Genomic DNA, 24,860 nt, shown 5'->3' on the forward strand with positions numbered 1-24,860 from the left:
GCCTGGGGAATGTTTCCAGAATGAGATTTTCACTCTGCAGTGGAGTGTGCGCTGATATGAAACTTCCTGGCAGATTAAAACTGCGTGCCGGACCGAGACTCGAACTCGGGACCTTTGCCTCTCGAGGGCAAGTGCGCTACCAACTGAGCCACCCAAGCACGACTCACACTCCATCCTCACAGCTTTACTTCTGCCAGTACCTCGTCTCCTAGCTTCCAAAGTTAACAGAAGCTCTCCTGCGAACCTTTGCAGAACTAGCACCCCTGAAAGAAAGGATATTGCGGAGACATGGCATAGCTACAGCCTGGGGAATGTTTCCAGAATGAGATTTTCACTCTGCAGTGGAGTGTGAGCTGATATCAAACTTCCTGGCAGATTAAAACTGCGTGCCGGACCGAGACTCGAACTCGGGACCTTTGCCTCTCGGGGGCAAGTGCTCTACCAACTGAGCCACCCAAGCACGACTCACACTCCATCCTCACAGCTTTACTTCTGCCAGTACCTCGTCTCCTAGCTTCCAAAGTTAACAGAAGCTCTCCTGCGAAACTTTGCAGAACTAGCACCCCTGAAAGAAAGGATATTGCGGAGACATGGCATAGCTACAGCCTGGGGAATGTTTCCAGAATGAGATTTTCACTCTGCAGTGGAGTGTGCGCTGATATGAAACTTCTTGGCAGATTACATCTGCGTGCCGGACCGAGACTCGAACTCGTGACCTTTGCCTCTCGAGGGCAAGTGCTCTACCAACTGAGCCACCCAAGCACGACTCACACTCCATCCTCACAGCTTTACTTCTGCCAGTACCTCGTCTCCTAGCTTCCAAAGTTAACAGAAGCTCTCCTGCGAACCTTTGCAGAACTAGCACCCCTGAAAGAAAGGATATTGCGGAGACATGGCATAGCTACAGCCTGGGGAATGTTTCCAGAATGAGATTTTCACTCTGCAGTGGAGTGTGCGCTGATATGAAACTTCCTGGCAGATTAAAACTGCGTGCCGGACCGAGACTCGAACTCGGGACCTTTGCCTCTCGGGGGCAAGTGCTCTACCAACTGAGCCACCCAAGCACGACTCACACTGCATCCTCACAGCTTTACTTCTGCCAGTACCTCGTCTCCTAGCTTCCAAAGTTAACAGAAGCCCTCCTGCGAACCTTTGCAGAACTAGCACCCCTGAAAGAAAGGATATTGCGGAGACATGGCATAGCTACAGCCTGGGGAATGTTTCCAGAATGAGATTTTCACTCTGCAGAGGAGTGTGCGCTGATATGAAACTTCCTGGCAGATTAAAACTGCGTGCCGGACCGAGACTCGAACCCGGGACATTTGCCTCTCGCGGGCAAGTGCTCTACCAACCAAGCCACCCAAGCAGCACTCACGCTCCATCCTCACAGCTTTACTTCTGCCAGTACCTCGTCTCCTACCTTCCAAAGTTAACAGAAGCTCTCCTGCGAACCTTGCAGAACTAGCACCCCTGAAAGAAAGGATATTGCGGAGACATGGCATAGCTACAGCCTGGGGAATGTTTCCAGAATGAGATTTTCACTCTGCAGTGGAGTGTGCGCTGATATGAAACTTCCTGGCAGATTTAAACTGCGTGCCGGACCGAGACTCGAATCGGGACCTTTGCCTCTCGGGGGCAAGTGCTCTATCAACTGAGCCACCCAAGCACGACTCACACTCCATCCTCACAGCTTTACTTCTGCCAGTACCTCGTCTCCTAGCTTCCAAAGTTAACAGAAGCTCTCCTGCGAAACTTTGCAGAACTAGCACCCCTGAAAGAAAGGATATTGTGGAGACATGGCATAGCTACAGCCTGGGGAATGTTTCCAGAATGAGATTTTCACTCTGCAGTGGAGTGTGCGCTGATATGAAACTTCCTGGCAGATTAAAACTGCGTGCCGGACCGAGACTCGAACTCGGGACCTTTGCCTCTCGGGGGCAAGTGCTCTACCAACTGAGCCACCCAAGCACGACTCACGCTCCATCCTCACAGCTTTACTTCTGCCAGTACCTCGTCTCCTAGCTTCCAAAGTTAACAGAAGCTCTCCTGCGAACCTTTGCAGAACTAGCACCCCTGAAAGAAAGGATATTGCGGAGACATGGCATAGCTACAGCCTGGGGAATGTTTCCAGAATGAGATTTTCACTCTGCAGTGGAGTGTGCGCTGATATGAAACTTCCTGGCAGATTAAAACTGCGTGCCGGACCGAGACTCGAACTCGGGACCTTTGCCTCTCGGGGGCAAGTGCTCTACCAACTGAGCCACCCAAGCACGACTCACAATCCATCCTCACAGCTTTACTTCTGCCAGTACCTTGTCTCCTAGCTTCCAAAGTTAACAGAAGCTCTCCTGCGAACCTTTGCAGAACTAGCACCCCTGAAAGAAAGGATATTGCGGAGACATGGCATAGCTACAGCCTGGGGAATGTTTCCAGAATGAGATTTTCACTCTGCAGAGGAGTGTGCGCTGATATGAGACTTCCTGGCAGTTTAAAACTGCGTGCCGGACCGAGACTCAAACCCGGGACATTTGCCTCTCGCGGGCAAGTGCTCTACCAACCAAGCCACCCAAGCAGCACTCACGCTCCATCCTCACAGCTTTACTTCTGCCAGTACCTCGTCTCCAACCTTCCAAAGTTAACAGAAGCTCTCCTGCGAACCTTGCAGAACTAGCACCCCTGAAAGAAAGGATATTGCGTAGACATGGCATAGCTACAGCCTGGGGAATGTTTCCAGAATGAGATTTTCACTCTGCAGCGATGTGTGCGATGATATAAAACTTCCTGGCAGAATAAAACTGCGTGCCGGACCGAGACTCGAACTCGGGACATTTGCCTCTCGCGGGCAAGTGCTCTACTAACTGAGCCACCCAAGCACAACTCACGCTCCATCCTCACAGCTTTACTTCAGCCAGTACCTCGTCTCCTACCTTCCAAAGTTAACAGAAGCTCTCCTGCGAACCTTGCAGAACTAGCACTCCTGAAAGAAATGATATTGCGGAGACATGGCATAGCCACAGCCTGGGGAATGTTTCCAGAATGAGATTTTCACTCTGCAGTGGAGTGTGCGCTGATATGAAACTTCTTGGCAGATTAAATCTGCGTGCCGGACCGAGACTCGAACTCGGGACATTTGCCTCTCGCGGGCAAGCGCTCTACCAACCGAGCCACCCAAGCAAAACTCACGCTCCATCCTCTCAGCTTTACTCCTGCCAGTACCTCGTCTCCTACCTTCCGAAGTTAACAGAAATTCTCCTGCGAACCTTGCAGAACTAGCACTCCTGAAAGAAAGGATATTGCGGAGACATGGCATAGCTACAGCCTGGGGAATGTTTCCAGAATGAGATTTTCACGCTGCAGCGGATTGTGCGCTGATATGGAACTTCCTGGCATCTTAAAACTGCGTGCCGGACCGAGACTCGAACTCGGGACATTTGCCTCTCGCGGGCAAGTGCTCTACCAACCGAGCCACCCATGCACAACTCACGCTCCATCCTCACAGCTTTACTTCTGCCAGTACCTCGTCTACTACCTTCCAAAGTTAACAGAAGCTCTCCTGCGAACCTTGCAGAACTAGCACTCCTGAAAGAAATGATATTGCGGAGACATGGCATAGCCACAGCCTGGGGAATGTTTCCAGAATGAGATTTTCACTCTGCAGTGGACTGTGCGCTGATATGAAACTTCCTGGCAGATTAAATCTGCGTGCCGGACCGAGACTCGAACTGGGGACCTTTGCCTCTCGCGGGCAAGTGCTCAACCAACTGAGCCACCCAAGACGACTCACGCTCCATCCTCACAGCTTTACTTCTGCCAGTACCTCGTCTCCTACCTTCCAAGTTAACAGAAGCTCTCCTGCGAACCTTGCAGAACTAGCACTCCTGAAAGAAATGATATTGCGGAGACATGGCATAGCTACAGCCTGGGGAATGTTTCCAGAATGAGATTTTCTCTCTGCAGCGGAGTGTGCACTGATATGAAACTTCCTGGCACATTAAAACTGCGTGCCGGACCGAGACTCGATCTCGGGGCATTTGCCTCTCGCGGGCAACTGCTCTACCAACCGAGCCACCCAAGCACAACTCACGCTCCATCCTCACAGCTTTACTTCTGCCAATACCTCGTCTCCTACCTTCCAAAGATAACAGAAGCTCTCCTGCGAACCTTGCAGAACTAGCACTATTGAAAAAAAGGATATTGCGGAGACATGGCATAGTTACAGCCTGGGGAATGTTTCCAGAATGAGATTTTCACTCTGCAGCGGAGTGTGCGCTTATATGAAACTTCCTGGCAGATTAAAACTGCGTGCCGGACCGAGACTCGATCTCGGGAAATTTGCCTCTCGCGGGCAAGTGCTCTACCAACCGAGCCACCAAAGCACAACTCACGCTCCATCCTCACAGCTTTACTTCTGCCAGTACCTCGTCTCCTACCTTCCAAAGTTAACAGAAGCTCTCCTGCAAACCTTGCAGAACTAGCACTCCTGAAAGAAAGGATATTGCGGAGACATGTCATAGCTACAGCCTGGGGAATGTTTCCAGAATGAGATTTTCACTCTGAAGAGAAGTGTGCGCTGATATATAACTTCCTGGCAGATTAAAACTGCGTGCCGAACCGATCCTCGAATTCGGGACATTTGCCTCTCGCGGGCAAGTGCTCTACCAACCGAGCCACCCAAGCACAACTCACGCCCCATGCTCACAGCTATATTTCTGCCAGTACCTCGTCTCCTACCTTCCAAAGTTAGCAGAAGCTCTCCTGCGAACCTTTGCAGAACTAGCACCCCTGAAAGAAAGGATATTGCGGAGACATGGCATAGCTACAGCCTGGGGAATGTTTCCAGAATGAGATCTTCACTCTGCAGTGGAGTGTGCGCTGATATGAAACTTCCTGGCAGATTAAAACTGCGTGCCGGACCGAGCCTCGAACTCGGGACACTTGCCTCTCGCGGCCAAGTGCTCTACCAACCGAGCCACCCAAGCACAACCCACGCCCCATGCTCTCAGCTTTATTTCTGCCAGTATCTCGTCTCCTACCTTCCAAAGTTAACAGAAGCTCCCCTGCGAACCATGCAGAACGAGCACTCCTGAAAGATAGGATATTGCGGAGACATGGCTTAGCTACAGCCTGGGGAATGTTTCCAGAATGAGATTTTCACTCTGCAGTGGAGTGTGCGCTGATATGAAACTTCCTGGCAGATTAAAACTGCATGCCGGACCGAGACTCGAACACGGGACCTATGCCTCTCGGGGGCAAGTGCTCTACCAACTGAGCCACCCAAGCACGGCTCACGCTCCATCCTATCAGCTTTACTTCTGCCAGTACCTCGTCTCCTACCTTCCCAAGTTAACAGAAGCTCTCCTCCGAACCTTGCAGAACTAGCACTCCTGAAAGAAAGGATATTGCGGAGACATGGCATAGCTACAGCCTGGGGAATGTTTCCAGAATGAGATTTTCACTCTGCAGCGGAGTGTGCGCTGATATGAAACTTCCTGGCAGATTAAAACTGCGTGCCGGACCGAGACTCGAACTCGGGACATTTGCCTCTCGCGGGCAAGCGCTATACCAACCGAGCCACCCAAGCACCACTCACGCTCCATCCTCTCAGCTTTACTCCTGCCAGTACCTCGTCTCCTACCTTCCAAAGTTAAGAGAAATTCTCCTGCGAACCTTGCAGAACTAGCACTCCTGAAAGAAAGGATATTGCGGAGACATGGCATAGCTACAGCCTGGGGAATGTTTCCAGAATGAGATTTTCACGCTGCAGCGGAGTGTGCGCTGATATGAAACTTCCTGGCAGATTAAAACTGCGTGCCGGACCGAGACTCGAACTCGGGACATTTGCCTCTCGCGGGCAAGTGCTCTACCAACCGAGCCACCCATGCACAACTCACGCTCCATCCTCACAGCTTTACTTCTGCCAGTACCTTGTCTACTACCTTCCAAAGTTAACAGAAGCTCTCCTGCGAACCTTGCAGAACTAGCACTCCTGAAAGAAATGATATTGCGGAGACATGCCATAGCCACAGCCTGGGGAATGTTTCCAGAATGAGATTTTCACTCTGCAGTGGACTGTGCGCTGATATGAAACTTCCTGGCAGATTAAATCTGCGTGCCGGACCGACACTCGAACTGGGGACCTTTGCCTCTCGCGGGCAAGTGCTCAACCAAATGAGCCACCCAAGCACGACTCACGCTCCATCCTCACAGCTTTACTTCTGCCAGTACCTCGTCTCCTACCTTCCAAAGTTAACAGAAGCTCTCCTGCGAACCTTGCAGAACTAGCACTCCTGAAAGAAATGATATTGCGGAGACATGGCATAGCTACAGCCTGAGGAATGTTTCCAGAATGAGATTTTCTCTCTGCAGCGGAGTGTGCGATGATATGAAACTTCCTGGCAGATTAAAACTGCGTGCCGGACCGAGACTCGAACTCGGGGCATTTGCCTCTCGCGGGAAACTGCTCTACCAACCGAGCCACCCAAGCACAACTCACGCTCCATCCTCACAGCTTTACTTCTGCCAATACCTCGTCTCCTACCTTCCAAAGATAACAGAAGCTCTCCTGCGAACCTTGCAGAACTAGCACTATTGAAAAAAAGGATATTGCAGAGACATGGCATAGTTACAGCCTGGGGAATGTTTCCAGAATGAGATTTTCACTCTGCAGCGGAGTGTGCGCTGATATGAAACTTCCTGGCAGATTAAAACTGCGTGCCGGACCGAGACTCGAACTCGGGACATTTGCCTCTCGCGGGCAAGTGCTCTACCAACCGAGCCACCCAAGCACAACTCACGCTCCATCCTCACAGCTTTACTTCTGCCAATACCTCGTCTCCTACCTACCAAAGTTAACAGAAGCTCTCCTGCAGACCTTGCAGAACTAGCACTCCTGAAAGAAAGGATATTGCGGAGACTTGGCATAGCTACAGCCTGGGGAATGTTTCCAGAATGAGATTTTCACTCTGCAGAGAAGTGTGCGCTGATATGAAACTTCCTGGCAGATTAAAACTGAGTGCCGAACCGATCCTCGAATTCGGGACATTTGCCTCTCGCGGGCAAGTGCTCTACCAACCGCGCCACCCAAGCACAAGTCACGCCCCATGCTCACAGCTTTATTTCTGCCAGTACCTCGTCTCCTACCTTCCAAAGTTAACAGAAGCTCTCCTGCGAACCTTGCAGAACTAGCACTCCTGAAAGTAAGGATATGCGGAGACATGGCATAGCTACAGCCTGGGGAATGTTTCCAGAATGAGATTTTCACTCTGCAGCGGAGTGTGCGCTGATATGAAACTTCCTAAGAGATTAAAACTGCGTGCCTGACCAAGACTCGAACACGGGACCTTTGCCTCTCGGGGGCAAGTGCTCTACCAACTGAGCCACCCAAGCACGGCTCACGCTCCATCCTATCAGCTTTACTTCTGCCAGTACCTCGTCTCCTACCTTCCCAAGTTAACAGAAGCTCTCCTCCGAACCTTGCAGAACTAGCACTCCTGAAAGAAAGGATATTGCGGAGACATGGCATAGCTACAGCCTGGGGAATGTTTCCAGAATGAGATTTTCACTCTGCAGCGGAGTGTGCGCTGATATGAAACTTACTGGCAGATTAAAACTGCGTGCCGGACCGAGACTCGAACTCGGGACATTTGCCTCTCGCGGGCAAGTGCTCTACCAACCGAGCCACCCAAGCACAACTCACGCTCCATCCTCACAGCTTTACTTCTGCCAGTACCTCGTCTCCTACCTTCCAAAGTTAACAGAAGCTCTCCTGCGAACTTTGCAGAACTAGCACCCCTAAAAGAAAGGATATTGCGGAGACATGTCATACCTACAGCCTGGAGAGTGTTTCCAGAATGAGATTTTCACTCTGCAGCGGAGTGTGCGCTGATATGAAACATCCTGGCGGATTAAAACTGCGTGCCGGACCGAGACTCGAACTCGGGACATTTGTTTCTCGCGGGCAAGTGCTCTACCAACCGAGCCACCCAAGCACAACTCACGCTCCATCCTCACAGCTTTACTTCTGCCAGTACCTCGTCTCCTACCTTCCAAAGTTAACAGAAGCTCTCCTGCGAACTTTGCAGAACTAGCACCCCTAAAAGAAAGGATATTGCGGAGACATGTCATACCTACAGCCTGGAGAGTGTTTCCAGAATGAGATTTTCACTCTGCAGCGGAGTGTGCGCTGATATGAAACTTCCTGGCAGATTAAAACTGCGTGCCGGACCGAGACTCGAACTCGGGACATTAGCCTCTCGGGGGCAAGTGCTCTAAGAACTGAGCCACCCAAGCATAACTCACGCCCCATGCTCACAGCTTTACTTCTGCCAGTACCTCGTCTCCTACCTTCCAAAGTTAACAGAAGCTCTCCTGCGAACCTTGCAGAACTAGCACTCCTGATAGAAAGGATATTGCGGAGACATGGCATAGCTACAGCCTGGGGAATGTTTCCAGAATGAGATTTTCACGCTGCAGCGGAGTGTGCGCTGATATGAAACTTCCTGGCAGATTAAAACTGCGTGCCGGACCGAGACTCGAACTCGGGACATTTGCCTCTCGCGGGCAAGTGCTCTACCAACCGAGCCACCCATGCACAACTCACGCTCCATCCTCACAGCTTTACTTCTGCCAGTACCTCGTCTCCTACCTTCCAAAGTTAACAGAAGCTCTCCTGCGAACCTTGCAGAAATAGCACTCCTGAAAGAAATGATATTGCGGAGACATGGCATAGCCACAGCCTGGCGAATGTTTCCAGAATGAGATTTTCACTCTGCAGTGGACTGTGCGCTGATATGAAACTTCCTGGCAGATTAAATCTGCGTGCCGGACCGAGACTCGAACTGGGGACCTTTGCCTCTCGCGGGCAAGTGCTCAACCAACTGAGCCACCCAAGCACGACTCACGCTCCATCCTCACAGCTTCACTTCTGCCAGTACCTCGTCTCCTACCTTCCAAGTTAACAGAAGCTCTCCTGCGAACCTTGCAGAACTAGCACTCCTGAAAGAAATGATATTGCGGAGACATGGCATAGCTACAGCCTGGGGAATGTTTCCAGAATGAGATTTTCTCTCTGCAGCGGAGTTTGCGCCGATATGAAACTTCCTGGCAGATTAAAACTGCGTGCCGGACCGAGACTCGAACTTGGGGCACTTGCCTCTCGCGGGCAACTGCTCTACCAACCGAGCCACCCAAGCACAACTCACGCTCCATCCTCACAGCTTTACTTCTGCCAATACCTCGTCTCCTACCTTCCAAAGATAACAGAAGCTCTCCTGCGAACCTTGCAGAACTAGCACTATTGAAAAAAAGGATATTGCGGGGACATGGCATAGTTACAGCCTGGGGAATGTTTCCAGAATGAGATTTTCACTCTGCAGCGGAGTGTGCGCTGATATGAAACTTCCTGGCAGATTAAAACTGCGTGCCGGACCGAGACTCGAACTCGGGACATTTGCCTCTCGCGGGCAAGTGCTCTAAAAACCGAGCCACCCAAGCACAACTCACGCTCCATCCTCACAGTTTTACTTCTGCCAGTACCTCGTCTTCTACCTTCCAAAGTTAACAGAAGCTCTCCTGCAAACCTTGCAGAACTAGCACTCCTGAAAGAAAGGATATTGCGGAGACATGGCTTAGCTACAGCCTGGGGAATGTTTCCAGAATGAGATTTTCACTCTGCAGAGAAGTGTGCGCTGACATGAAACTTCCTGGCAGATTAAAACTGCGTGCCGGACCGAGACTCGAACTCGGGACATTTGCCTCTCGCGGCCAAGTGCTCTACCAACCGAGCCACCCAAGCACAACCCACGCCCCATGCTCTCAGCTTTATTTCTGCCAGTACCTCGTCTCCTACCTTCCAAAATTAACAGAAGCTCCCCTGCGAACCATGCAGAACTAGCACTCCTGAAAAATAGGATATTGCGGAGACATGGCTTAGCTACAGCCTGGGGAATGTTTCCAGAATGAGATTTTCACTCTGCAGTGGAGTGTGCGCTGATATGAAACTTCCTGGCAGATTAAAACTGCGTGCCGGACCGAGATTCGAACACGGGACCTTTGCCTCTCGGGGGCAAGTGCTCTACCAACTGAGCCACCGAAGCACGGCTCACTCTCCATCCTATCAGCTTTACTTCTGCCAGTACCTCGTCTCCTACCTTCCCAAGTTAACAGCAGCTCTCCTCCGAACCTTGCAGAACTAGCACTCCTGAAAGAAAGGATATTGCGGAGACATGGCATAGCTACAGCCTGGGGAATGTTTCCAGAATGAGATTTTCACTCTGCAGCGGAGTGTGCGCTGATATGAAACTTACTGGCAGATTAAAACCGCGTGCCGGACCGAGACTCGAACTCGGGACACTTGCCTCTCGCGGGCAAGTGCTCTACCAACCGAGCCACCCAAGCACAACTCACGCTCCATCCTCACAGCTTTACTTCTGCCAGTACCTCGTCTCCTACCTTCCAAAGTTAACAGAAGCTCTCCTGCGAACTTTGCAGTACTAGCACCCCTAAAAGAAAGGATTTTGCAGAGACATGTCATACCTACAGCCTGGAGGGTGATTCCAGAATGAGATTTTCACTCTGCAGCGGAGTGTGCGCTGATATGAAACTTCCTGGCAGATTAAAACTGCGTGCCGTACCGAGACTCGAACTCGGGACATTTGCCTCTCGGGGGCAAGTGCTCTAAGAACTGAGCCACCCAAGCATAACTCACGCCCCATGCTCACAGCTTTACTTCTGCCAGTACCTCGTCTCCTACCTTCCAAAGTTAACAGAAGCTCTCCTGCGAACCTTGCAGAACTAGCACTCCTGATAGAAATGATATTGCGGAGACATGGCATAGCTACAGCCTGGGGAATGTTTCCAGAATGAGATTTTCACTCTGCAGCGGAGTGTGCGCTGATATGAAACTTCCTGACAGATTAAAACTGCGTGCCGGACCGAGACTCGAACTCGGGACATTTGCCACTCGCGGGCAAGTGCTCTACCACCTGAGCCACCCAAGCACAACTAACGCCCCATGCTCACAGCTTTATCTCTGCCAGTACCTCGTCTCCTACCTTCCAAAGTTAACAGAAGCTCTCCTGCGAACCTTGCAGAACTAGCACTCCTGATAGAAAGGATATTGCGGAGACATGGCATAGCTACAGCCTGGGGAGTGTCTCCAGAATGAGATTTTCACTCTGCAGTGGAGTGTGCGCTGATATGAAACTTCCTGGCAGATTAAAACTGCGTGCCGGACCGAGACTCGAACACGGGACCTTTGCCTCTTGGGGGCAAGTGCTCTACCAACTGAGCCACCCAAGCACGGCTCACGCCCCATCCTATCAGCTTTACGTCTGCCTGTACCACGTCTCCTACCATCCCAAGTTAACAGAAGCTCTCCTCCGAACCTTGCAGAACTAGCACTCCTGAAAGAAAGGATATTGCGGAGACATGGCATAGCTACAGCCTGGGGAATGTTTCCAGAATGAGATTTTCACTCTGCAGCGGAGTGTGCGCTGATATGAAACTTACTGGCAGATTAAAACTGCGTGCCGGACCGAGACTCGAACTCGGGAAATTTGCCTCTCGCGGGCAAGTGCTCTACCAACCGAACCACCCAAGCACAACTCACGCTCCATCCTCACAGCTTTACTTCTGCCAGTACCTCGTCTCCTACCTTCCAAAGTTAACAGAAGCTCTCCTGCGAACTTTGCAGAACTAGCACCCCTAAAAGAAAGGATATTGCGGAGACATGTCATACCTACAGCCTGGAGAGTGTTTCCAGAATGAGATTTTCACTCTGCAGCGGAGTGTGCGCTGATATGAAACTTCCTGACAGATTAATACTGCGTGCCGGACCGAGACTCGAACTCGGGACATTTGCCTCTCGGGGGCAAGTGCTCTAAGAACTGAGCCACCCAAGCATAACTCACGCCCCATGCTCACAGCTTTACTTCTGCCAGTACCTCGTCTCCTACCTTCCAAAGTTAACAGAAGCTCTCCTGCGAAACTTGCAGAACTAGCACTCCTGATAGAAAGGATATTGCGGAGACATGGCATAGCTACAGCCTGGGGAATGTTTCCAGAATGAGATTTTCACTCTGCAGCGGAGTGTGCGCTGATATGAAACTTCCTGACAGATTAAAACTGCGTGCCGGACCGAGACTCGAACTCGATACATTTGCCTCTCGCGGGCAAGTGCTCTACAATCCGAGCCACCCAAGCACAACTCACGCTCTATCCTCACAGCTTTACTTCTGCCAGTACCTCGTCTCCTACCTTCCAAAGTTAACAGAAGCTCTCCTGCGAACCTTGCAGAACTAGCACTCCTGAAAGAAAGGATATTGCGGAGACATGGTATAGCTACAGCCTGGGGAATGTTTCCAGAATGAGATTTTCACTCTGCAGTGGAGTGTCCGCTGATATGAAACTTCCTGGCAGATTAAAACTGCGTGCCGGACCGAGACTCGAACTCGGGACCTTTTCCTCTCGGGGGCAAGTGCTCTACCAACTGAGCCACCCAAGCACGGCTCACGCTCCATCCTCACAACTTTACTTCTGCCAGTACCTCGTCTCCTACTTTCCAAAGTTAACAGAAGCTCTCCTGCGAACCTTGCCGAACTAGCACTCCTGAAAGTAAGGATATGCGGAGACATGGCATAGCTACAGCCTGGGGAATGTTTCCAGAATGAGATTTTCACTCTGCAGCGGAGTGTGCGCTGATATGAAACTTCCTGGCAGATTAAAACTGCGTGCCGGACCGAGACTCGAACTCGGAACATTTGCCTCTCGGGGGCAAGTGCTCTACCAACTGAGCCACCTAAGCACAACTCATGCCCCATGCTCACAGTTTTATTTCTGCCAGTACCTCGTCTCCTACCTTCCAAAGTTAACAGAAGCTCTCCTGCGAACCTTGCAGTACTAGCACTCCTGAAAGAAAGGATATTGCGGAGACATGGCATAGCTACAGCCTGGGGAATGTTTCCAGAATGAGATTTTCACTCTGCAGCGGAGTGTGCGCTGATATGAAACTTCCTGACAGATTAAAACTGCGTGCCGGACCGAGACTCGAACTCGGGACATTTGCCTCTCGCGGGCAAGTGCTCTACCAACCGAGCCACCCAAGCACAAGTCACGCCCCATGCTCATAGCTTTATTTCTGCCAGTACCTCGTCTCCTACCTTTCAAAGTTAACAGAAGCTCTCCTGCGAACCTTGCAGATCTATCACTCCTGAAAGAAAGGATATTGCGGAGACATGGCATAGCTACAGCCTGGGGAATGTTTCCAGATTGAGATTTTCACTCTGCAGCGGAGTGTGCGCTAATATGAAGCTTCCTAAGAAATTAAAACTGCGTGCCCGACCGAGACTCGAACTCGGGACATTTGCCTCTCGCGGGCAAGTGCTCTACCAACTGAGCCACCTAAGCACAACTCACACCCCATGCTCACAGTTTTATTTCTGCCAGTACCTCGTCTCCTACCTTCCAAAGTTAACAGAACCTCTCCTGCGAACCTTGCAGTACTAGCACTCCTGAAAGAAAGTATATTGCGGAGACATGGCATAGCTACTGCCTGGGGAATGTTTCCAGAATGAGATTTTCACTCTGCAGCGGAAAGTGCGCTGATATGAAACTTTCTGGCAGATTAAAACTGCGTGCCGGACCGAGACTCGAACTCGGGACCTTTGCCTCTCGGGGGTAAGTGCTCCACCAACTGAACCACCCAAGCTCGACTCACACTCCATCCTCACAGCTTTACTTCTGCCAGTACCTCGTCTCCTAGCTTCCAAAGTTAACAGAAGCTCTCCTGCGAACATTTGCAGAATTAGCACCCCTGAAAGAAAGGAGATTTCGGAGAAATGGCATAGTTACAGCCTGGGGAATGTTGCCAGAATGAGATTTTCACTCTGCAGCGGAGTGTGCGCTGATATGAAACTTCCTGGCAGATTAAGACTGCGTGCCGGACCGAGACTCGAACTCGGGACATTTGCCCCTCGCGGGCAAGTGCTCTACCAACCGAGCCACCCAAGCACAACTCACGCTCCATCCTCACAGCTTTACTTCTGCCAGTACCTCGTCTCCTACCTTCCAAAGATAACAGAAGCTCTCCTGCAAACCTTGCAGATCTAGCACTCATGAAAGAAAGGATATTGCGGAGACATGGCATAGCTACAGCCTGGGGAATGTTTCCAGAATGAGATTTTCACTCTGCAGAGAAGTGTGCGCTGATATGAAACTTCCTGGCAGAATAAAACTGCGTGCCGAACCGATCCTCGAATTCGGGACATTTGCCTCTCGCGGGCAAGTGCTCAACCAACCGAGCCACCCAAGCACAAGTCATGCCCCATGCTCACAGCTTTATTTTTGCCAGTACCTCGTCTCCTACCTTCCAAAGTTAACAGAAGCTCTCCTGCGAACCTTGCAGAACTAGCACTCCTGAAAGTAAGGATATGCGGAGATATGGCATAGCTACAGCCTGGGGAATGTTTCCAGAATGAGATTTTCACTCTGCAGCGGAGTGTGCGCTGATATGAAACTTCCTAAGAGATTAAAACTGAGTGCCCGACCGAGACTCGAACTCGGGACATTTGCCTCTCGCGGGCAAGTGCTCTACCAACCGAGCCACCCAAGCACAACTCACGCCCCATGCTCACAGCTTAATTTCTGCCAGTACCTCGTCTCCTACCTTCCAAAGTTAGCAGAAGCTCTCCTGCGAACCTTTGCAGAACTAGCACCCCTGAAAGAAAGGATATTGCGGAGACATGGCATAGCTACAGCCTGGGGAATGTTTCCAGAATGAGATTTTCACTCTGCAGAGGAGTGTGCGCTGATATGAAACTTCCTGGCAGATTAAAACTGCGTGCCAGACCGAGACTCGAACTCGGGACCTTTGCCTCTCGGGGGCAAGTGGTCTACAAACTGAGCCACCCAAGCACAACTCACGCCCCATGCTCTCAGCTTTATTTCTGCCAGTACCTCGTCTCCTACCTTCCAAAGTTAACAGAAGCTCTCCTGCGAAACTTGCAGAACTAGCACTCCTGAAAGAAAGGATATTGCGGAGACATGGCATAGCCACAGCCTGGGGAATGTTTCCAGAATGAGATTTTCACTCTGCAGTGGAGTGTGCGCTGATATGAAACTTCTTGGCAGATTAAATCTGCGTGCCGGACCGAGACTCGAACTCGGGACCTTTGCCTCTCGAGGAAAAGTGCTCTACCAACCGAGCCACCCAAGCACAAGTCACGCCCCATGCTCACAGCTTTATTTCTGCCAGTACCTCGTCTCCTACCTTCCAAAGTTAACAGAAGCTCTCCTGCGAACCTTGCAGAACTAGCACTCCTGAAAGTAAGGATATGCGGAGACATGGCATAGCTACAGCCTGGGGAATGTTTCCAGAATGAGATTTTCACTCTGCAGAGAAGTGTGCACTGATATGAAACTTCCTGGCAGATTAAAACTGCGTGCCGGACCGAGACTCGAACTCGGGACATTTGCCTCTCGCGTGCAAGTGCTCTACCAACCGAGCCACCCAAGCACAACTCACGCTCCATCTTCACAGCTTTACTCCTGCCAGTACCTCGTCTCCTACCTTCCAAAGTTAACAGAAATTCTCCTGTGAACCTTGCAGAACTAGCACTCCTGAAAGAAAGGATATTGCGGAGACATGGCATAGCTACAGCCTGGGGAATGTTTCCAGAATGAGATTTTCACGCTGCAGCGGAGTGTGCGCTGATATGAAACTTCCTGGCAGATTAAAACTGCGTGCCGGACCGAGACTCGAACTCGGGACATTTGCCTCTCGTGGGCAAGCGCTCTACCAACCGAGCCACCCAAGCACAACTCACGCTCCATCCTCACAGCTTTACTTCTGCCAGTACCTCGTCTCCTACCTTCCAAAGTTAACAGAAGCTCTCCTGCGAACCTTGCAGAACTAGCACTCCTGAAGGAAATGATATTGCGGAGACATGGCATAGCCACAGCCTGGGGAATGTTTCCAGAATGAGATTTTCACTCTGCAGTGGACTGTGCGCTGATATTAAAATTCCTGGCAGATTAAATCTGCGTGCCGGACCGAGACTCGAACTCGGGACCTCTGCCTCTCGCAGGCAACTGCTCTACCAACTGAGCCACCCAAGCACGACTCACGCTCCATCCTCACAGCTTTACTTCTGCCAGTACCTCACTCCTACCTTCCAAGTTAACAGAAGCTCTTCTGCGAACCTTGCTGAACAAGCACTCCTGAAAGAAATGATATTGCGGAGACATGGCATAGCTACAGCCTGGGGAATGTTTCCAGAATGAGATTTTCACTCTGCAGCGGAGTGTGCGCTGATATGAAACTTCCTTGCAGATTAAATCTGCGTGCCGGACTGAGACTCGAACTCGGGACATTTGCCTCACGCGGGCAAGTGCTCTACCAACTGAGTCACCCAAGCACAACTCACGCTTCATCCTCACAGCTTTACTTCTGCCAGTAAATCGTCTCCTACCTTCCAAAGTTAACAGAAGCTCTCCTGCGAACCTTGCAGAACTAGCACTCCTGAAAGTAAGGATATGCGGAGACATGGCATAGCTAGAGCCTGGGGAATGTTTCCAGAATGAGATTTTCACTCTGCAGCGGAGTGTGCGCTGATATGAAACTTCCTAAGAGATTAAAACTGCGTGCCCGACCGAGACTCGAACTCGGGACATTTGCCTCTCGCGGGCAAGTGCTCTACCAACCGAGCCACCCAAGCACAACTCACGCCCCATGCTCACAGCTTAATTTCTGCCAGTACCTCGTCTCCTACCTTCCAAAGTTAACAGAAGCTCTCCTGCGAACCTTGCAGAACTAGCACTCCTGAAAGAAAGGATATTGCGGAGACATGGCATAGCCACAGCCTGGGGAATGTTTCCAGAATGAGATTTTCACTCTGCAGTGGAGTGTGCGCTGATATGAAACTTCTTGGCAGATTAAATCTGCGTGCCGGACCGAGACTCGAACTCGGGACCTTTGCCTCTCGAGGAAAAGTGCTCTACCAACCGAGCCACCCAAGCAGCACTCACGCTCCATCCTCACAGCTTTACTTCTGCCAGTACCTTGTCTCCTACCTTCCAAAGTTAACAGCAGCTCTCCTGCGAACCTTGCAGAACTAGCACTCCTGAAAGAAAGGATATTGCGGAGACATGGCATAGCTACAGCCTGGGGAATGTTTCCAGAATGAGATTTTCACTCTGCAGCGGAGTGTGCGCTGATATGAAACTTCCTGGCAGATTAAAACTGCGTGCCGGACCGAGACTCGAACTCGGGACATTTGCCTCTCGCGGGCAAATGCTCTACCAACCGAGCCACCCAAGCACAACTCACGCTCCATCCTCTCAGCTTTACTTCTGCCAGTACCTCGTCTCCTACCTTCCAAAGATAACAGAAGTTCTCCTGCGAACCTTGCAGAAATAGCACTCCTGAAAACAAGGATATTGCCGAGACATGGCATAGTTACAGCCTGGGGAATGTTTCCAGAATGAGATTTTCACTCTGCAGCGGAGTGTGCGCTGATATGAAACTTCCTGGCAGATTAAAACTGCGTGCCGGACCGAGACTCGAACTCGGGACATTTGCCTCTCGCGGGCAAGTGCTCTACCAACCGAGCCACCCAAGCACAACTCACGCTCCATCCTCACAGCTTTACTTCTGCCAGTACCTCGTCTCCTACCTTCCAAAGTTAACAGAAGCTCTCCTGCGAAAGTTGCAGAACTAGCACCCCTGAATTAAAGGATATTGCGGAGACATGGCATAGCTACAGCCTGGGGAATGTTTCCAGAATGAGATTTTCACTCTGCAGTGGACCGTGCGCTGATATGAAACTTCCTGGCAGATTAAATCTGCGTGCCGGACCGAGACTCGAACTCGGGACCTTTGCCTCTCGCGGACAAGTGCACTACCAACTGAGCCACCCAAGCACGACTCACGCTCCATTCTCACAGCTTTACTTCTGCCAGTACCTCGTCTCCTACCTTCCAAGTTAACAGAAGCTCTCCTGCGAACCTTGCAGAACTAGCACTCCTGAAAGAAATGATATTGCGGAGACATGGCAATGCTACAGCCTGGGGAACGTTTCCAGAATGAGATTTTCACTCTGCAGCGGAGTGTGCGCTGATATGAAACTTCCTGGCAGATTAAAACTGCGTGCCGGACCGAGACTCGAACTCGGGACATTTGCCTCTCGCGGGCAACTGCTCTACCAACCTAGCCACCCAAGCACAACTCACGCTCCATCTTCACAGCTTTACTTCTGCCAGTACCTCGTCTCCTACCTTCCAAAGATAACAGAAGCTCTCCTGCGAACCTTGCAGAAATAGCACTCCTGAAAACTAGGATATTGCGGAGACATGGCATAGTTGCAGCCTGGGGAATGTTTCCAGAATGAGATTTTCACTCTGCAGCGGAGTGTGCGCTGATATGAAACTTCCTGGCAGATTAAAACTTCGTGCCGGACCGAGACTCGAACTCGGGACATTTGCCTCTCGCGGGCAAGTGCACTACCAACCGAGCCACCCAAGCACGACTCACGACACATCCTCACAGCTTTACTTCTGCCAGTACCTCGTCTCCTACCTTCCAAAGATAACAGAAGCTCTCCTGCGAACCTTGCAGAACTGGCACCCCTGAAAGAAATGATATTGCGGAGACATGGCAATGCCACAGCCTGGGGAATGTTTCCAGAATGAGATTTTCACTCTGCAGTGGAGTGTGCGCTGATATGAAACTTCGTGGCAGATTAAATCTGCGTGCCGGACCGAGACTCGAACTCGGGACATTTGCCTCTCGCGGGCAAGTGCTCTACCAACTGAGCCACCCAAGCACGACTCACGCCCCATCCTCACAGCTTTACTTCTGCCAGTACCTCTTCTTCTACCTTCCAAAGATAACAGTAGCTCTCCTGCGAACCTTGCAGAACTAGCACTCCTGAAAGAAAGGATATTGCGGAGACATGGCATAGCTACAGCCTGGGGAATGTTTCCAGAATGAGATTTTCACGCTGCAGCGGAGTGTGCGCTGATATGAAACTTCCTGGCAGATTAAAACTGCGTGCCGGACCGAGACTCGAACTCGGGACATTTGCCTCTCGCGGGCAAGTGCTCTACCAACCAAGCCACCCAAGCACAACTCACGCTCCATCCTCACAGCTTTACTTCTGCCAGTACCTCGTCTCCTACCTTCCAAAGTTAACAGAAGCTCTCCTGCAAACCTTGCAGAACTAGCACTCCTGAAAGAAAGGATATTGCGGAGACATGGCATAGCTACAGCCTGGGGAATATTTCCAGAATGAGATTTTCACTCTGCAGAGAAGTGTGCGCTGATATGAAACTTCCTGGCAGATTAAAACTGCGTGCCGAACCGATCCTCGAATTCGGGACATTTGCCTCTCGCGGGCAAGTGCTCTACCAACCGAGCCACCCAAGCACAAGTCAAGCCCCATGCTCACAGCTTTATTTCTGCCAGTACCTCGTCTCCTACCTTCCAAAGTTAACAGAAGCTCTCTTGCGAACCTTGCAGAACTAGCACTCCTGAAAGTAAGGATATGCGGAGACATGGCATAGCTACAGCCTGGGGAATGTTTCCAGAATGAGATTTTCACTCTGTAGCGGAGTGTGCGCTGATATGAAACTTCCTAAGATATTAAAACTACGTGCCCGATCGAGACTCGAACTCGGGACATTTGCCTCTCGCGGGCAAGTGCTCTACCAACCGAGCCACCCAAGCACAACTAACGCCCCATGCTCACAGCTTAATTTCTGCCAGTACCTCGTCTCCTACCTTCCAAAGTTAGCAGAAGCTCTCCTGCGAACCTTTGCAGAACTAGCACCCCTGAAAGAAAGGATATTGCGGAGACATGGCATAGCTACAGCCTGGGGAATGTTTCCAGAATGAGATTTTCACTCTGCAGAGGAGTGTGCGCTGATATGAAACTTCCTGGCAGATTAAAACTGCGTGCCGGACCGAGACTCGAACTCGGGACCTTTGCCTCTCGGGGGCAAGTGGTCTACAAACTGAGCCACCCAAGCACAACTCACGCCCCATGCTCTCAGCTTTATTTCTGCCAGTACCTCGTCTCCTACCTTCCAAAGCTAACAGAAGCTCTCCTGCGAACCTTGCAGAACTAGCACTCCTGAAAGAAAGGATATTGCGGAGACATGGCATAGCCACAGCCTGCGGAATGTTTCCAGAATGAGATTTTCACTCTGCAGTGGAGTGTGCGCTGATATGAAACTTCTTGGCAGATTAAATCTGCGTGCCGGACCGAGACTCGAACTCGGGACCTTTGCCTCTCGAGGAAAAGTGCTCTACCAACCGAGCCACCCAAGCACAACTCACACTCCATCCTCACAGCTTTACTTCTGCCAGTACCTCGTCTCCTACCTTCCAAGTTAACAGAAGCTCTCCTGCAAACCTTGCAGAACTAGCACTCCTGAAAGAAAGGATATTGCGGAGACATGGCATAGCTACAGCCTGGGGAATGTTTCTAGAATGAGATTTTCACTCTGCAGAGAAGTGTGCGCTGATATGAAACTTCCTGGCAGATTAAAACTGCGTGCCGAACCGATCCTCGAACTCGGGACATTTGCCTCTTGCGGGCAAGTGCTCTACCAACCGAGCCACCCAAGCACAAGTCACGCCCCATGCTCACAGCTTTATTTCTGCCAGTACCTCGTCTCCTACCTTCCAAAGTTAACAGAAGCTCTCCTGCGAACCTTGCAGAAATAGCACTCCTGAAAGAAAGGATATTGCGGAGACATGGCATAGCTACAGCCTGGGGAATGTTTCCAGAATGAGATTTTCACTCTGCAGCGGAGTGTGCGCTGATATGAAACTTTCTGGCAGATTAAAACTGCGTGCCGGACCGAGACTCGAACTCGGGACATTTGCCTCTCGCGGGCAAGTGCTCTACCAACCGAGCCACCCAAGCACAACTCACGCTCCATCCTCACAGCTTTATTTCTGCCAGTACCTCGTCTCCTACCTTCCAAAGTTAACAGAAGCTCTCCTGCAAACCTTGCAGAACTAGCACTCCTGAAAGAAAGGATATTGCGGAGACATGGCATAGCTACAGCCTGGGGAATGTTTCCAGAATGAGATTTTCACTCTGCAGAGAAGTGTGCGCTGATATGAAACTTCCTGGCAGATTAAAACTGCGTGCCGAACCGATCCTCGAATTCGGGACATTTGCCTCTCGCGGGCAAGTGCTCTACCAACCGAGCCACCCAAGCACAAGTCACGCCCCATGCTCACAGCTTTATTTCTGCCAGTACCTCGTCTCCTACCTTCCAAAGTTAACAGAAGCTCTCCTGCGAACCTTGCAGAACTAGCACTCCTGAAAGTAAGGATATGCGGAGACATGGCATAGCTACAGCCTGGGGAATGTTTCCAGAATGAGATTTTCACTCTGCAGCGGAGTGTGCGCTGATATGAAACTTCCTAAGAGATTAAAACTGCGTGCCCGACCGAGACTCGAACTCGGGACATTTGCCTCTCGCGGGCAAGTGCTCTACCAACCGAGCCACCCAAGCACAACTAACGCCCCATGCTCACAGCTTAATTTCTGCCAGTACCTCGTCTCCTACCTTCCAAAGTTAGCAGAAGCTCTCCTGCGAACCTTTGCAGAACTAGCACCCCTGAAAGAAAGGATATTGCGGAGACATGGCATAGCTACAGCCTGGGGAATGTTTCCAGAATGAGATTTTCACTCTGCAGAGGGGTGTGCGCTGATATGAAACTTCCTGGCAGATTAAAACTGCGTGCCGGACCGAGACTCGAACTCGCGACCTTTGCCTCTCGGGGGCAAGTGGTCTACAAACTGAGCCACCCAAGCACAACTCACGCCCCATGCTCTCAGCTTTATTTCTGCCAGTACCTCGTCTCCTACCTTCCAAAGTTAACAGAAGCTCTCCTGCGAACCTTGCAGAACTAGCACTCCTGAAAGAAAGGATATTGCGGAGACATGGCATAGCCACAGCCTGGGGAATGTTTCCAGAATGAGATTTTCACTCTGCAGTGGAGTGTGCGCTGATATGAAACTTCTTGGCAGATTAAATCTGCGTGCCGGACCGAGACTCGAACTCGGGACCTTTGCCTCTCGAGGAAAAGTGCTCTACCAACCGAGCCACCCATGCAGCACTCACGCTCCATCCTCACGGCTATACTTCTGCCAGTACCTCGTCTCCTACCTTCCAAAGTTAACAGCAGCTCTCCTGCGAACCTTGCAGAACTAGCACTCCTGAAAGAAAGGATATTGCGGAGACATGGCATAGCTACAGCCTGGGGAATGTTTCCAGAATGAGATTTTCACTCTGCAGCGGAGTGTGCGCTGATATGAAACTTCCTGGCAGATAAAAACTGCGTGCCGGACCGAGACTCGAACTCGGGACATTTGCCTCTCGCGGGCAAGTGCTCTACCAACCGAGCCACCCAAGCACAACTCACGCTCCATCCTCACAGCTTTACTTCTGCCAGTACCTCGTCTCCTACCTTCCAAAGATAACAGAAGCTCTCCTGCGAACCTCGCAGAAATAGCACTCCTGAAAAAAAGGATATTGCGGAGACATGGCATAGTTACAGCCTGGGGAATGTTTCCAGAATGAGATTTTCACTCTGCAGCGGAGTGTGCGCTGATATGAAACTTCCTGGCAGATTAAAACTGCGTGCCGGACCCAGACTCGAACTCGGGACATTTGCCTCTCGCGGGCAAGTGCTCTACCAACCGAGCCACCCAAGCACAACTCACGCTCCATCCTCACAGCTTTACTTCTGCCAGTACCTCGTCTCCTACCTTCCAAAGTTAACAGAAGCTCTCCTGTGAAAGTTGCAGAACTAGCACCCCTGAATGAAAGGATATTGCGGAGACATGGCATAGCTACAGCCTGGGGAATGTTTCCAGAATGAGATTTTCACTCTGCAGTGGACTGTGCGCTGATATGAAACTTCCTGGCAGATTAAATTTGCGTGCCGGACCGAGACTCGAACACGGGACCTTTGCCTCTCGCGGGCAAGTGCACTACCAACTGAGCCACCCAAGCACGACTCACGCTCCATCCTCACAGCTTTACTTCTGCCAGTACCTCGTCTCCTACCTTCCAAGTTAACAGAAGCTCTCCTGCGAACCTTGCAGAACTAGCACTCCTGAAAGAAATGATATTGCGGAGACATGGCAATGCTACAGCCTGGGGAATGTTTCCAGAATGAGATTTTCACTCTGCAGCGGAGTGTGCGCTGATATGAAACTTCCTGGCAGATTAAAACTGCGTGCCGGACCGAGACTCGAACTCGGGACATTTGCCTCTCGCGGGCAACTGCTCTACCAACCGAGCCACCCAAGCACAACTCACGCTCCATCTTCACAGCTTTACTTCTGCCAGTACCTCGTCTCCTACCTTCCAAAGATAACAGAAGCTCTCCTGCGAACCTTGCAGAACTAGCACTCCTGAAAAAAAGGATATTGCGGAGACATGGCATAGTTACAGCCTGGGGAATGGTTCCAGAATGAGATTTTCACTCTGCAGCGGAGTGTGCGCTGATATGAAACTTCCTGGCAGATTAAAACGGCGTGCCGGACCGAGACTCGAACTCGGGACATTTGCCTCTCGCGGGCAAGTGCTCTACCACCTGAGCCACCCAAGCACAACTCACGCCCCATGCTCACAGCTTTATTTCTGCCAGTACCTAGTCTCCTACCTTCCAAAGTTAACAGAAGCTCTCCTGCGAACCTTGCAGAACTAGCACTCCTGAAAGAAAGGATATTGCGGAGACATGGCATAGCTACAGCCTGGGGAATGTTTCCAGAATGAGATTTTCACTCTGCAGCGGAGTGTGCGCTGATATGAAACTTCCTGGCAGATTAAAACTGCGTGCCGGACCGAGACTCGAACTCGGGACATTTGCCTCTCGCGGGCACGTGCACTACCAACCGAGCCACCCAAGCACGACTCACGACACATCCTCACAGCTTTACTTCTGCCAGTACCTCGTCTCCTACCTTCCAAAGATAACAGAAGCTCTCCTGCGAACCTTGCAGAACTGGCACCCCTGAAAGAAATGATATTGCGGAGACATGGCAATGCCACAGCCTGGGGAATGTTTCCAGAATGAGATTTTCACTCTGCAGTGGAGTGTGCGCTGATATGAAACTTCGTGGCAGATTAAATCTGCGTGCCGGACCGAGACTCGAACTCGGGACATTTGCCTCTCGCGGGCAAGTGCTCTACCAACTGAGCCACCCAAGCACGACTCACGCCCCATCCTCACAGCTTTACTTCTTCCAGTACCTCTTCTTCTTCCTTCCAAAGATAACAGAAGCTCTCCTGCGAACCTTGCAGAACTAGCACTCCTGAAAGAAAGGATATTGCGGAGACATGGCTTAGCTACAGCCTGGGGAATGTTTCCAGAATGAGATTTTCACGCTGCAGCGGAGTGTGCGCTGATATGAAACTTCCTGGCAGATTAAAACTGCGTGCCGGACCGAGACTCGAACTCGGGACAGTTGCCTCTCGCGGGCAAGCGCTCTACCATCCGAGCCACCCAAGCACAACTCACGCTCCATCCTCACAGCTTTACTTCTGCCAGTAGCTCGTCTCCTACCTTCCAAAGTTAACAGAAGCTCTCCTGCGAACCTTGCAGAACTAGCACTCCTGAAAGAATTGATATTGCGGAGACATGGCATAGCCACAGCCTGGGGAATGTTTCCAGAATGAGATTTTCACTCTGCAGTGGACTGTGCGCTGATATTAAACTTCCTGGCAGATTAAATATGTGTGCCGGACCGAGACTCGAACTCGGGACCTCTGCCTCTCGCGGGCAAGTGCTCTACCAACTGAGCCACCCAAGCACGACTCACGCTCCATCCTCTCAG

General features: G+C 51.1%; 1 long non-coding RNA gene and 5 other non-coding genes across 6 annotated transcripts in view; 1 reads left to right on the forward strand and 5 right to left on the reverse strand.

Annotated features, from left to right (window-relative positions):
- LOC126426715 (uncharacterized) overlaps nucleotides 1–24,860 on the forward strand; it is a 409,789-nt gene that overhangs the window by 106,429 nt on the left and 278,500 nt on the right. The window lies entirely within an intron of this gene.
- Trnas-cga (transfer RNA serine (anticodon CGA)) lies at nucleotides 384–460 on the reverse strand. Its single transcript has one exon. It is a non-coding gene; the product is annotated as a tRNA-Ser (tRNA).
- Trnas-cga (transfer RNA serine (anticodon CGA)) lies at nucleotides 688–764 on the reverse strand. The gene has a single exon. It is a non-coding gene; the product is annotated as a tRNA-Ser (tRNA).
- Nucleotides 988–1,064, reverse strand: Trnas-cga (transfer RNA serine (anticodon CGA)). The gene has a single exon. It is a non-coding gene; the product is annotated as a tRNA-Ser (tRNA).
- Trnas-cga (transfer RNA serine (anticodon CGA)) lies at nucleotides 1,892–1,968 on the reverse strand. The gene has a single exon. It is a non-coding gene; the product is annotated as a tRNA-Ser (tRNA).
- On the reverse strand, nucleotides 2,194–2,270 carry Trnas-cga (transfer RNA serine (anticodon CGA)). Its single transcript has one exon. It is a non-coding gene; the product is annotated as a tRNA-Ser (tRNA).

The sequence above is a fragment of the Schistocerca serialis genome, chromosome 11 (assembly GCF_023864345.2).
Source record: "Schistocerca serialis cubense isolate TAMUIC-IGC-003099 chromosome 11, iqSchSeri2.2, whole genome shotgun sequence".
Lineage (NCBI taxonomy): Eukaryota > Metazoa > Arthropoda > Insecta > Orthoptera > Acrididae > Schistocerca > Schistocerca serialis.